Here is a 12,482-nt window from a genome sequence, read left to right on the forward strand (position 1 = left end):
TTCAGGTTATCCTTGTGCCATAATAATAGATGATTTATTGGTTGGAGGCAATGGTGAAGCAGAGCATGACAGAAACCTTAAGAGAGTTCTAGACAGTTCACGTGAAGTAAACTTGAAGCTCAATCCTCTAAAGTGCAAATTCAGACTACCAGAAGGTACATATGTAGGTCATTTCTTTACTAGCTCTGGCTTGCAACCAGACCCATCCAAGCAAGCGGCCATTCTTGAGATACCAGCACTAGATAATGTTAAAGCTCTACAACATTTTCTTGGTATGGTCAACTATTTAGGCAACTTTATACCAGACTTCATTGCGTTGACAGCACCTTTGAGAGAAGTAATGAGCAAAAATGTTACATGGTCTTGGTTGGAACAGCACCAGAGAGCATTTGAAGACCTTAAACAGAAAATTGCCATCCCACCTACATTAAGATACTGTTATGTCAATAAACCAGTAACTCTTTCCTGTGATGCTTCAAAATGTGGTCTTGGCAAAGTTATTCTTTAAGAAGGCAGACCAGTAGCCTATGCATCTAGAACTCCTAACCAAACTGAAATGCAATAAGCTCAAATTGAAAAAGAACTTTTGGCAATAGTATTTGCATGTTCAACATTTCATGATTATATTTACGGTCGAGCTATTCAGATCAAAACTGATCACCAACCTCTAGTTACTATTTTAAAGAAGCCTATGCATTCAGCTCCAGTGAGACTACAAAGAACGATGCTCAAATTTCAAAAGTACAACTTCAAAATGGTCTAATGTATCACCTGAAGTGCAAACTTATTTTCCTTACAGAGATGAGATGTTGAGGGAAGATGGCATTATTTTCAAAGGTCCTAGAATTGTTGTTCCTGCTTCCTTACAACATGAATATATGCAGATTTTGCATCGTGGTCACCCAGGTTCTGAATCTACCAAAAGAAGGGTGAGAGGACTAGTATTTTGACCTTCTCTAGCAAAAGACCTTGATAAAGTACTTTCTTCTTGTTCAGTTTGCAATAGTGTTAAACCACATTTGCAAAAAGAACCACTTCATCTAAGTCAAGTTCCTGAACTACCTTGGTCAACAGTAGCCACTGATATATTCGAGTGGAACAATCAGCATTACTTAGTGCTGGTAGACTCTTATTCGAATTGGTTTGAGATCGATGTACTACCTAACCTAACGTCCACTGCTGTTATCACCAAGTCGAAACGTTATTTCTCAGTCTATGGTAGTCCACACAAAGTTGTTTCTGACAATGGTACCCAATTTACCAGTCAGCTGTTTCAGAAATTTGCAAAGAATAGGACTTGGTATTCTGGACTACTAGTAACATGTACAAACAGTCAAATGGACTAGCTGAACGTGCAGTACAGAGTGCAAAGAAATTACTACAGAGACATACTCTGTGACGATATATTTGGCTTGGCTGCTCAGAGACTTATATCTAGGCAAACCAGAACAACATTGCCTATCAGTTCCAGTTTGTTGAAGCCTAAAGCTAAAAACAACAGAACAATCAAAGCCCAACTATTCAGAAAGCTTTCTTTTCAGAAGTCCAGCTATGATAAATTGAGCAGATGTCTTCATCCACTGAAAGGAAAGACAGTGAGGATACAAACGTCAAAAGGTTTTGACCGGATTGGTCAAGTAACAGGTATATGTGTCAAGCTGAGACCCTACTTTGTAGAATCTGCTGATGTGGAGTACAGGAGAAATCGTGGACATCTTCTTCCAGTATCAGAATTGATATTGTAGCATTGTTCCTGTGATACAGACTCTAGATCTCAGATCAATCCTGTCGATGTTCCTGTTGCAGAACGTGTCTTAACTTCTACTTCCATTTCTGATGATGTTCCTGTTGTCCCCAAAGTTGAACATTCGGCTGAAACGGTCCCAGTTACTAGACCTAGTTCTAATTTCTATGTCTCATGATTTGGTCGTATTTCCAGACCTAGTGGGAAATACACAGCAACCTGGACATAATTGTCTACGTGTATTTTGTTCTGTATAATTGCATGACAAAGAATTATTTTGTATTAATTGCATGTCAATTGATGTCATCAGTTATGCATGACCATTTCTCAAACAGGGAGGTTGTAGAATAGGTGCATGTGTTGTGCCTTTAAGAAGCATTTCAAGGGCAGCACATGCATATAAATAGCAAGCACGTGCTAGCTTCAGTGCCATTTTGAGAGTGCAGTCAGAGAGTGAGCATGTATGAATATAATAGCTAGTTTGTTTATAAGTTTACCAAAGTTAAAGCTATTAAGCCTCAATCCTGATGTGTTTGTACATAATAAAGCTGCTTGAACAGAACCCATGTATGTTCGTCTGCTTTATCCTGACCAGACGAGCCACAGTTATGGAGTCCACAAATGATTCAGTGTCTTTAACACATTTACCAGTGCCACTACATACTTGATGTTTATGTGCTTTCTTTTGAAATCATGGTCCCAGAGTCGCTGTATCTTGATTTCCTTGGATATAGCTCCTCGGGTCTATATCAGCTGAGCGAAAACCCTATTAAACGAAAACAAATACGTCAAACTGTATCACGTGAAGTACGTAAACCTCGAACGTCCAAAACCGCAAATTCCGAAATGTTGATTTGTTTTGGTTGGCCCGTCTGCGGTATAGCTCCGTAAGGTAAGTGTGCGATAGATAGGACTTTAGGGTTAGGATTTGGGTTAAGGTAAGTGCATAGATAGGTAATGTATGTAAGATTTAGTGTAGTGTTAGATGTAGGGTTTTTTTTTAAGTGTATGTATGTGTGTTATTTATTTTGTCTGGGTGTATGTCTGTAGGGGAAGTGTGTGGTAGTTACGGACCTTAGGGTTAGGGAGGGGTTAAGGATAGTGCATAGATAGTTGTGTATGTGGGGTTTAGTGTAGTGTTGGAAGTAGGGTTTTGTTAAATGTATGTATGTGGATTATTTGTTTTGTTTGGGTGTATGTCTGTAGGGTTTGGTTAGTGTATGTATGTGGTTTATTTATTTTGTTTGGCTAGGTACTAAGTAGCGGGTGGTGGGGTTGGCCTACTATGATAGTTCGATATTTTATTAACTCTGTTTAGTGCATTCGGGATTTTCACGGTTCAAGGTATAGGGGTCGATGTTTAAGTATTCGCATAAAGGGGTTTTCGTACAACTGATATAAACCCCAGCTCCTCAGGCAAAGTCTGATGCATCTGTAGTCACAGACTAGGAAGAGATTGAGGCGAAATTCGAAGACCTGGATTCATAAGCAATTAGTCTAATCAACCATGAAGATCTTTCCTTACAAAGTTCAGCACAGAGATTTGAAAATAAGGTGCAAGTGCTGGGTCCAGATTGATCTGAGAAACTACTGAATTATTTTTATATGTAGCTTGGCCACAGGGATTATGAGAATAATGGAGGCTATGTATCCCAAAATCCGGAGGTATTCCCTTGCTGTAGTTACAGGCTGTTGAGAGAACTGAAGAAATTGTTCTGGGTGAAAGGTAACATTTTCCTGAGGTAGGTATGTCATCATTTGAGAAGTGTCTGGCAGGCAACCTAGAAATTTTACTCTGTGGAAAGAAATGAGAGATGAGTTCTCCAGGTTATTAAGAAAACTAAGTTTCTGAAACAGATTTTTTACAAAGAGGAAAGATTATTGATAGTTCTGAATACAGTCTACAAAAATAAGGCAAACATTCAAGTAAGAAAAGATAGGAATGCCTTATAACCTGCAAAAAGCTATATCTGGTGCTACACACTTTGTGAATATCCTTGGGGTGGTGAAAAGAAAAAAGGGGAAAGAAGAGAACTGAAAATGTGAACCAGAAACAGAAAACCTAAAAAAAGCATCTGAAAAGTGTGTTAATTGTACTATGGTGATATGCATCAGGTCTAGAATTATCATTTTGAACTTCGGAACTCTTTAAGTGATGTTTTAAAAAGTACAGGTCCAGAACATGCTTCCAGGGTCACTCTTTTTGGGGGGCACTAGAAATATTCTTGAATAGAATACTTTTTGTTTTTGATCTTCTGGTATAGATTCTATTATGCCTTGGGACTGCATCTAGGAAATGATGGAAGGAAAGAGATGGGTTTGATTTTGGGGATCAAGACCAAGTACAGTTTTGTAAATAAATATGCCATGACAGTAGATGTTCAAACAGATCATATTTGCAGTAGCCTAAGCTGTCAAGTATCAGACCATCTGGCCAGCTTTCAAAACTTTTGGGCATATTCTACACAACCTAGCCACTGTACAACTTAGGGCACTAACACTTCAGAGCTTTCTTGCCTCAGAACAGGGAAGCTAGATCTTTACTGGATAGGAATAGTACATATAAAAATCCTACACCATGGCATAAAAATGTCAAAAAGAAAGGGAGGAAGGGTGTGGTGACTGCAACAGTAAAATATTTGAACATCTGCTGTTATCGTAAATTTACTTATACAACTATACAATGTTCATCATTACATCACTGCAGGGACGTAAGATATATGGGGCAGATACCAGACCTTAGAAATAAATGGAGGAGGAGGAGGAAAAATGATCAAAGTTAAGGAGCCTCTGGAGAATAGTCCAAGCAAAGTCTGCTTTGGGCCTAGAAAAGAAATTCAGTTTGTAGTTCTTGAAAAGATATGTCCAGATGACCAAGTTGCTTCCTCTAGTATATTTCTAGATTCCACCCTTCCCCAGAAAGCCACAAATATAGCCACAACCCTGGCTGAGTGGATCCTGACTACCAGGAAGTGTCTAGTCATGGTGAGAATCCACCCATCCATCCACACTCCCTATTTCCTATTTTTGCACATTCAGTTGGGGTGTCATTTCAACAGTAACAATCATCCAGAGCCAATGTTCTCACCCCTTAGTTGCTAGCCCTGCTGCAGTTATTCTTACATACCACACATACACATGCACACTCACACTATGGCCATTTTAGTGTGTCCAAACCACACATACACACTCACACTATGGCCATTTTAGTGTGTCCAATCCACCTACTGTATCTCTTTAGAATGTGAGAGGAAACCAGATCTCACACATGGAGGACATGCAGACTCCACAAAGAAGGCACCCCAGATGAGAATCAAACCAGAGAACCTCTTGTTGTGAGGTGACAGCACTACCTGCTGCGCCACTGTGCTGCTTACATTGTTAAAATGAAAATAACAAAATGTAATAACAGGAGACAGCAATTTAGAAATTGTTTTGACCACCCCCAGGATTTACTAATCCTCCTTGTAAGACTAAATTAGTCTTACACGGAAACTGCAGTCTAAGAGTAAGACGTCAGCGCGCCATGCATATTCATGAGGGCATGCTGACTCAACTCTAAGACTAACACGGAGCATGCATGAGTGCAGGAGGCGTGTCGGACTGCCGAGCAGTCCAAAAATCCATGCCCCTGCAAGTCTCTCAATCGGCAAATGTCAAATGACATGAGCTAGTCCACTCAAATGTGTACATACTCAACACTACACTCCCCCACATTCTAAACCCCTGTAAATTAGAAAATGTAAAACATTTATTTATTTTTTTATTATTCCCGATATAGCTGCCCGTATTTGCGCGTGTTTGCGCGGGTTTGCCCATTGCTTAGCTACAGTTAGCAGTTTAGACATTGAAGAGGATAATATAAAACATATGCAAATTAAGCTAAATGGCAATAGCATAGTGGTAGAGCCTTTGCACAAAGAGGAGGCATTCCCAGTTCGAGTCCCACCACTCCCCTTTCTATTTTCTGTTGGAAATCTGTATATAAAAATAATTCCTGACATTTATCTTTTAAATTTTAATAAAAAGCATTGAAATGGCCTATGTAGTAGTGAACGATATTTTATATATATATATAAGAAGGTGAAATGGTTATGCATACTGATGAATGCATAAGTAGCATATCTTAAGCAATGTGAAGCACTGCTAAGCAAAGTTTACCAATATTAAGCACATTTAAGTATAATTGCTCATAGCTTAGCACTACTTTAACTAGCGCAATGGCTTTGCATGTAGCTGCGCATCGCGCCAACTAGCGCAAACAAAACATGTTTGCGCATAGCTGCGCACCGTGCTAACTAGCGCAACGTCGAGCAACGTCAAGCAATGTAGAGCACCATAGAACAACATAGAGCAATGTTGGGCAAAGTTGAGCAAAGTCGGCTAAACACAGTCTCACCTCCTAGCCAGTCAGGCCAGTAGTAAAATAAAAAGCAATGACAGGCCTCGAACCCGGGATACTATGCACCATAATCACAGTACTAAACCACTAAGCCATGACAGTTTTTCATATGCATGTACTTTCAACACACACATACATATCAATGGAAGTTTACCCATTGCTAAGCAGGTGTGCTTTCAGCTGAGATTTTTCAAAACTGGCCAATCACAAATAAGTGCAGGAAATGAGGCATATTTAAGCTCCATAGGTGGGAATACTTGCCATAACTGGTTGTAGCTCCCATCTGCAGTCAGCATGGCTGGTGTTGGAGAGGGCTCTCGATTTCGAGCGCAACAGTGGGGCATTGAGGAGTCAAAAGTAATGGTTTGGCTCCTCGACCATAATCATGATGACGAACTCCTGCAGGGCCAGTTCCAGGGCACTGAATACAAAGTGGAAGCCTGGAACTGTCTAGCACATGATCTCACCAGTGCCACAGGCATCCCTCGGACTGGTGAGCAGGTCAGACACCACTACTCAGACCTGAAGAGACGCAAGGAGGACTGACTGAACAAGTGGATACAGGAGGCCCGTGGAATGGAAAATGCCCCACTACTGAGTATGTAGCCATGGAATGAAGTATGTAAGAATTGCTATTGTAGTCTATATTATGGATAGGTATATGTCTCAATATCACTTCATTTACTTCACAGCTGCAGGTGTCTGTGCTGCGAATCAGCAAGCCTATGCAGATAGGCTGCTAAGGCTGCACCACCAGGCAGGTTAGTAATTATTCTACATGTATTGTTATATAAAATAAGTGAGAGAGCCTGAAAAAAGTATTGTAGCCCAATAATAAAGGTATAATAAGTCTTGAATAACTTCTCTGCATGTACTGTTATGTAATATAAATGAGAGAGCCTGAAAAAGAGTGTTGTAACCCATTAATAAAGGTATAATATGTCTTGAATAAGTCTTCTGCATGCACTGTAATATCAAATAAATGAGAGAGCCTCTAGAAAAGTGTGTAATGTAATTAATAAAGGTATAATTCCTGGAGTGTGTCCGTGTCACTTTCTTCGATATGTTGTACTCTTGCATTATAGAAATAGCACTGTTGTATTAAGCGGTGTCAACCCACACTTGGGTAGGCCCATATAAAGTGGATGAAGGGAGTGCCAGTAGCTGTTAAGCATATATACAGTCCTCAACTGTTGGTTCATGGCCGGCATGTACAGGTTAAACTGGCACATGATTAGCTTGTTATTGTGTTCCCCAGAAATGTCAGTGTGCTGCTAGAAATGTAGGGGGCTGTTAAAATATAACTGATAATGTCACCTGAACACATCCAGATATGTAGATATATAAATATAAATTAAATATATAAATACGTAGCAGTAACATCTGCATCCTGGACAGTTTGTATGTCAGATACAGGTCAGGTATATAAAGAACTAGCAAAACCCATTTCACAATTTAACGGACATTGCCTAGTGTAATAATACATGTAGGGGATATATACCTGCAGTCAATAGGAATGTAGTGTAAACTATAAGTATATATAAGTTGTTAATGGAGGTATCTTTTTACACCCTACTGTATGTGCATAAACAATGCAATTACACACCTCAATGGGTATGTCTAATCTCAAAACATCTGTTGGGACATATGTCCTGTTGGTTTATAAATATCTGCATTTACTTTGATGCATGTGCCCTGTTCAAATACCACAATCTTGGTGGCCTGTTGCCACCAATCAATCCTGCATGCTGTTGGAATGTCCACTGCTGATCTATATATGCATGTGTTATGCTTGCTGTTCAACTGTTGGAACTCTGGTGTGTTGGGTTAATGGGAATACTACTGCATGCTGTTACAACTAATTTGGAATGCTGTTGGCTGTTACCAACCCATATTGTCATTAAATTCTCCTAAACATAGAATGTATGGGAGGGCCGGTCCCAGTGGACCCACCTGTCCCACCGCAGCTGGCGATGGCACCTGGCACCAGCAGGTCCGGTGCCCAACCCGGGACCTCCTCCTCCGTTGGCCCTGTGCCACCTTTGGGGGGAAGCACTGCAGGGGATGGGGCTCGTCCACCCCGTGCAAGCATGGCTGGAGGAGGGCCATCTATCACCCTCCGAATGGTCCGGGCTGTGGTGCGTAGGGAGATAGAGCGTTGAGTTGCTGATCCTCTACTCTAGCTTGAGGCACTACTGGCGTGACTCATGGGTTTGCCTGCCCCTCCTACGCAGCCCCCAGCACAGCCACCCTCTGGACTGTGAAGGTGCAGTGGTGACTGCCCATGGGAGGGATCTCAGTTCCACTGTTGCCATCTGTGGGCTCATGGGCTTGCGATTTCCAAACATCCTTCCCCGTCAATGGTGTTCACCCACCACATGTCATATTCCACCCCTGTATGCATCTTGTTTGTCTTGTCTGTTTACCTCCCCAACCTACCTCCCCAAATATACCTACTTCCCCTACCCCACATTCCACTCTCACCTGAAAAAGAAAAGAGTGTTCACCCACCACATGTCATATTCCACCCCTGTATGCATCTTGTTTGTCTTGTCTGTTTACCTCCCCAACCTACCTCCCCAAATATACCTACTTCCCCTACCCCACATTCCACTCTCACCTGAAAAAGAAAAGAAAAAAAAAAAGGGCAATCTGCTCCCAAAAAAAATTACGCCCCATACATAGCTGCCCATTTTGTACACATGTCCCCTGGACACATAAACTGATATTTAATTGGCAGTACAACATAATTTGTTGTCCTCACCCCTCTCTCAGGGGTGGAAGGTTTCATATCTCCCTCCAAATTTATTGCATATGCACAGCTGTTGCTGTTAAAGAAATGGGCAGCTATGGACCTTCCCTATACCTGTCCTGTACATCCCGAGCTGTTTTCCCCTACTGTCTTACCTTCTTTGTGCCCATTTTTCACCACTTTCCTATCTCCCCATTTTCTTTTCTTTCAAAGAAATGAGCGTGGGGGTTAGCGGGAGTAAGCACTTTTAAGCAGTAGTTAGCGGGTTTGTGCGAGTGTACACTTGTGTGCGCTTAGCTAAGTACTGCTAAGTTTCATGCAAACCCACGCAAACCCGCTTACAACTGCTTAAAAGTGCCTTAGTCACCCTGCATGTGAGGGCCCTTGTTCTGCTCAGCAGTAAAATAAAATACCTCTGCCAGTCTCGAACCCTGAACCTTGGACACACTAGACTGCATGAAGTACCACTAAGCCACAGTAGATATACAGTGGGTTGTTGCTGAAATAGATATATTATGCATCAGAATGAGTGAATGTAAAGGAAAGATAGGAATGCCATAACACAAAACCTGTTCTGTGGAACTTTACCAGCAGTTGTTGTGGAATTGCATTACATGACTGTGATAAGAGAACCAACCATTCTAGCAGTAAATAATGTTACAGCAGCACTTTACAACCCACACACAGCATCAGATATAAGAAGTATACCAACCTTCTGACTTAAACAATGGTGTCCACAGCAAACAAGCATTGGCCCCACTTTGGAAAGCTGAAAGGGCTACGCTTACCCGACTTAGCAATTTATAGCATTGGGTTGCTATGACAATGAGTACTGCAATTATCACACAGCAGGCTGCATGCAATTACCAAATGGTGGCCACCAATTGGTGCAGAGGCCATCACATGCACATGTGCAGATACCTATAAAAGCAGGCTGTACTTGCTGTCCACACATGCAATCATTCCATTGCAGCTATTGAGAGAGAGAGGGAGAGAGAGACACAGACACACACCCACATCAACATCAACAGAAAAAAAAAAAAAACACACGGAATTGAAAACTACAAACACATACAAAGGAAATGTATGTAACAGATATGTATTTACTGGCATATAGTAGATGTATTTGAAGAGTACTCTACATACTTTGAAACATCCATATGTGGCAGCAGTATGTATCTATGCACAGATGCCCTGCATAACTACTACCATGGACAGATCAGTGTGTAGCTGTGTGCAGTGGGACATAACTGTGACATATGTAGCTCAGCATTAAAATGTCAAACATCTGATCCATGTTATCTGTGTTCTGTACAGTAGTGTGTACAATGGCTGTTTGGGGGAGTAGTGCATACAGCTATATAAACATGGATGTGACAGAGTAACACATGCATGATAGTCATATTAACGTGTAGCTTAGCATTGGCAACTGCTGTACCAGGCCAGTATGCTAATCTAGCATTTGAAGCTATATATACATCCTCTAATATTACTGTGTGCTCACATGTGACACCTGTTCATGTTGCAGCAAGGCCCAACAGGTCAGCCGTGAGGTCCAAGGACTTACAACAGTTTGGACCTTGTGTGTGTATGGCACACACATACGGAGAGATATTTCTGTGTCAGATATATTAGCATCTGTACATGTGCATAGAGCAAGGGACATACTGCAACTGTTTGTGAAGGGTGGACATATATATGTTGGTGAAGGTTGTTATGTGTATACTTCCATGTAGGTTGTAGTGTGTGGCAAACAAGAAAGCATACAGTGCTGGTATATGACATGTGGTGGTTAAACGCTGTGTGTATGATTTGTTAGGTTTGCAGTGTTGCAGCCATTGAGGCCTGCTAAAGCTACATGGGCTGAGAACACCTTCAATGTATTCCACACAAGACTGTGCAATATTATTACATAACTGTATACCTCACAATCTTCGCATAATTGATATTGCCACCATGAAAGGTGGACTGTATGTGTGCCTATATGATGGATGTTTATATGTATGTGTGTGTATATATATATATATATATATATATATATATATATATATGTGTATATATATATATATATATATATATATATATATATATATAGAGAGAGAGACATATTTACTGCAACAGATGCCTGGTGACAAAGCCATGGCCTCAAGCTCAATGTCGAAAATGCATTGGCATCCCTTTTGGTAAAAACTCTGTACCCATGAACTACCACATAGGTGGTAGTCTACTTAACACCAAAAGTGTGATAAGAGACCATGGGACACAGGTGGACAGTAGTCTCCCCTTTGATAATCACAGTGCCACACTAGTCATGTAATCTATGTGGCACACCTCATCACAAAAGGTGTGTCATCCAGGGAAAAAGAGGTCAGTGTTCCCCTCTACTCATCACTCATAAAACCCATTATAGAGTACAATGCCCCTTTTGGTATGTAGCTCAGAAGACATCTACAGCAACTGGAAAGGCCACAGACATACCTCACAAAGAGTATTACCGGCCTCAAACAGATGCCCTATGCAGACCGTCTCACAAAACCACAGCTAGACTGTGTCGCATACCGCCTACCCAGAGGTGACCTCTGCCTAACATACAAAGCTATGTCAAACCCAGACCTGGTGGACATGCTCCACGTAAACAGATCACAATCCCTATGAGCTACATGCTCTAGGGACCTAAACCTTGCCACCTCAATAAACAGAACATGCTGGAGGGATAGATTCTTATCTCAGAGACATCTCATACTCTGGAACAAACTACCTATCAATAGTAAACAAAGCTCCTCATTAGCAGTCATCATGAATAATCCTGATGACTGGATGGGAGAGAGGAAATACACCCCGGGAATCACCTCTGTGGCTCTGCTTGACAGGGGCACATGAAACTAAATTACATGGGTGTCAAAGGCCAGGGTACCATATGGCTAGGCTTCTATAGGCCCAAGGGCCAATAGCCTATTACCTACCTATGAACCGATACACACCCACATGTACTTGTTGCAATAATTGCTATGTGAGGTTGACTGAGTGTGATGGTGAATGTGTTGGTGAATGTGTCAAAGTTGTGTATATGTGTGATAGCTTAGTGGGAAACTGTTTCTGTCATGGTATTTTGTGTCCTAGCTCTGATCCCAGCAAAAGATGTGTATGCTATTGCTAGGCAGAAAACGCAGTATGGCATATGGTCTGACATAGTCCCTTGGTGTTGACTGGGGTGTGCCATTGTAGGCTAAAGCAGTACATGTATGCTTATTGATTGGTACTGCTGGTGAATCCAAATCCTGTATGAACTGTAGTACTACCTGAAGTTGTAGGCCTAAACAGCACAGTATGGTGTATGTCCACATTGCTTGGAACTACTGTTTTGTGCATTCCCTGTAGTCCTCACAGATTACATACCTCAGGCATAAGGTTTTGTAAGTACTGACACGCAGTACTGTATGGTACACAGGTAATGCTCATCTGGGTTGCCATACCTTTGTGGCTTGTATGTATGTCTGATGTGTGTGTGGGTATGCCTGTAACATGCCCTCGGTCATATGTGTGTTACAGGATATAAGTGCATGTCTAGCAACATGTATAGTCTA

This window comes from Protopterus annectens, chromosome 3.part0 (assembly GCF_019279795.1).
Source record: "Protopterus annectens isolate FY-2018-M chromosome 3.part0, PAN1.0, whole genome shotgun sequence".
Lineage (NCBI taxonomy): Eukaryota > Metazoa > Chordata > Ceratodontiformes > Protopteridae > Protopterus > Protopterus annectens.